At 35.6% G+C, this 3,274-nt stretch overlaps 1 non-coding gene across 1 annotated transcript; it reads left to right on the plus strand.

The window, feature by feature from the left end:
• The first annotated feature begins 1,049 nt into the window (after window positions 1-1,049).
• LOC145044605 (small nucleolar RNA R71) lies at window positions 1,050-1,151 on the plus strand. Its single transcript, XR_013681554.1, has one exon. It is a non-coding gene; the product is annotated as a small nucleolar RNA R71 (small nucleolar RNA).
• Window positions 1,152-3,274: the final 2,123 nt, after the last annotated feature.

The following is a 3,274-nucleotide window of genomic DNA, read 5'->3' on the forward strand; positions in this document are numbered from 1 at the left end:
AAGAAGTTCAAAAGCTTTCAAACAATCATTAGAAAAATCAAAAGTAGCATCTTTCAAAAGTAATTGAGTTTAGGGTCTTGTTATTTTTGAAAAATCTTTTATAAATCGGTTGTAAAATCCCGCATGAACCAAAAAACTCCACAACCCTTTAACGTTAGTTAGAGGTGACAATGTCGAAATTGTGCCAATAGCTTCTCGATCCACCTCTATCCCCGCTTTGGAAGCTTTATGTCCTAGCACTATTCATTCTCTAACTATGAAATGGCCTTTTCCCAATTCAAGACCAAATTGGTCTCTTCATACCTAGCAAACATTAAATCAAGGTTAAACAAACAATTATGGAATGAATGGCCATAAACCAAAAAATCATTCGTGAAGACTTCCATGAACTTCTCCACCATGTAACGGAAGATACCAATCATGCATTTTTAAAATGTGGTTTGCGCATTGCATAATCTGAAGGGAATCCGTCGATAGGAAAAAGTTCCACTTGGACATGTGAATGTGTCTTCTCTTGGTCTCTTGGATCAATCAAAATTTGGAAGTAACTTGAAAATCCATCTAAAAAGAAATATAACAGGTGACTGTATAATCATTCAAACATTTGATTAATAAAGGCTATAGGAAAATGTTCCTTGCAAGTGGAAGCCTTTAGCTTGTGATAATCGATGCACACTTACCAACCGGTTTCTGTTATAGTAGAAATGAGCTCGTTGTTCTCGTTTGTCACCATTGACATCCCTCCTTTCTTTGGAACTACATGAACCAGACTTACCCATTGGCTAATATGAAATTTAGTAAATACTCCATTGACTTCAAATTTTCCATCACCGCTGCTAAGTTCTCATCGCCTCAATCTAAACTTCCGTTACCTCTTGTAGCATCTTCTCATGGGTAATGATATTTGCACAAATGTTTTGAGAATTATTCAATCAATTCCTTAATCATATTTGGATCTATCTTTTTTCATTCACCCTTGAGAGTTAAGGAGTTGTCTTGTTGTAACATTTACCTCATTTTAATAGATAGATACTTATTGTTTCATATTGAGATCGTGTTGGGGGAAATTACTTAGAATACCTTTATACCACTCCTATGCTTCGTATAAAGACTCACCATCATTTTGTTGGAAGTTTGCTATCTTCGAAGGTGGGCTAAATTTCTCAATGAAAGTATTGCATAGATTCGTCCAAGTTATGATTCCTCCAGGTGCAAGTGACTTTAGCCAGATTTTCAGTGCTCATGTAAAGGTTACTGGTAGAATTCTATGTATCACAACTTCTCGTACGACATTTAGAACATTGAAGTAATTTTCAATGTCCAATACTTCATCGACGTGACTAAACACGTCTTCATGGTCTTTCCTGGGAATGGAATGAACTTGAGCATTATGAGAATGTGTCCCTTGAGCTCAAAGTTGGTTTCGGCTAGGAGTTTAGGTAGGGCAAGACCCAATGCATTCTCATTGCGTACCTTGTTCTTGTACTCATCCATTGTCATCTGTGTGATATCCGCCATGTCGTCTAGCTTGCTTTTGATATCATTTTCCAAATTGTCTTTGGTGTCTATTTCTGGCTTGTGCCCAATTCCTTTCTTTTCGAGAGTCTTTTCAAAGCTTTCAAACTTGTTGGTTTGAAATGTGTTACTTAATTCTTTTTGTCTTTATTCTTATGGAATGCATATTCGGGGTCTTCAAGTGGTTGCACTATTGGAAATTTTGATCCTCGGGTTATATATCACTGAAACAAAATAGAAAAGAAACGTGTAAAAAGAATAAGAATAAATAAACAGAAAAGTGTTCGATTAGCAACCATGACATGGGTAAGTGTGACCACCATGTGGCAAGTGAAAAAACAGAAAAAAAAAAAACTTAACATAGAAAACAGTATCGTAAATTAACTTTGTAATTCCACACAAATGATCGATAACGGTTAGCAGAATAAAATTAACTAATTAATGAAACCATTCCCCAACAATGGCACCAAAAACTTGATACAAAATTTATATACTATGTTTTTGTTTATAAACCAAACTATCTATGCTAGCTAAATATGTTAGATAGTGTACCTAATTGAATAATATTATAGTAAGAAAGTAAGGTGTCAAACACAAGGGGAACAGGAATGATAAAAAGCTAACCTATATACTAAAAGTTAACTAATTAAAAGAAAGAAAACAAGGGTTTTTATCTAGTTTTACAAGTCTAGCTTACTTAAAAAAACAACTATAACCAAAATTAATTTAACTAACAAAAAGCAATCTAAATTTCAGTTTAAAGCAAGATATTAAAGAGACTTCTGATTAGATACGATTCACACTACTCATATGGCTGATTTCTTCGAAAGTGCAACGGATTAAGTTATTGTTGCTTACCAATTCCTATGTTGATTAGAATTTACGATCAAAAAGCTCTTCCTTTAGTAAAACTAGCTTATTCATTCAGTGATCAGGTGGACAAATAAATAAGAATACCGGTATTAAGTTTGAGTTATGCTAGACTTGAACTAATGATTGACATTAATGGATAATAACATCAATTCAATACATGAATGATCATCATATATTAGCTTCCACATTAATTTACCGACTTTTCTATTTAACCATTGGTTTTGTAACATCCCAAGTTCAGAACAAGAAGTGAAGGGTGCTAAGTGCAAATAAAGGAAAGGAATCAACGAGTAGGTACACTTACTCGCCGAGTCGGAGCGGGTTTGGATCGCGAATCAAGTGACCAACTCACCGAGTTGGAAGCTGGACTCAACGAGTTAGTGCTGGAATGAGAAAAACCTAATCTTAGGGTTTTCACACTATTTAAAGGAGTTTATGTCCTTCTCCCAGCCTCCTAACCCCCTGAGAATTCCAGAAACCCTAACCTTCGTGTGAGACTTCATTATTGAGGAGATTGGAGCTTGGAATAGGAAATTAGTGGGAAAGAGCCTGAGGAATTAAAGGCTTGCTGCAAAGGAGTGGTGTAGATCAGGGATCTACTTCAGTGGAGCATATATTGGAGGTAATAATTTGTTGCTTGGGCTCTTTGGTATCTAGATCTATTATTATTTGAAATGTGGGGCATTTTTGGTATGATTAAGAGCTATTTCGAGTTAGAGGCTTAGATCTGAGGTTGCTACTTCAGATCTAGGCTTGTAACGGTCCATAGTGTCATAAAGTTTCAGTCATTGGGTTGTTGGTGAAGCCCCTTAGTCCTTAAACCTAGCCATAGTGTGTTTTGAGCCTATATCTCCTTGGTCTCACGTAGAGTTTGCAACTTTATGTG

The sequence above is a fragment of the Lactuca saligna genome, chromosome 4, assembly GCF_052625555.1.
Source record: "Lactuca saligna cultivar CGN05327 chromosome 4, ASM5262555v1, whole genome shotgun sequence".
Taxonomy (NCBI): Eukaryota; Viridiplantae; Streptophyta; class Magnoliopsida; order Asterales; family Asteraceae; genus Lactuca; species Lactuca saligna.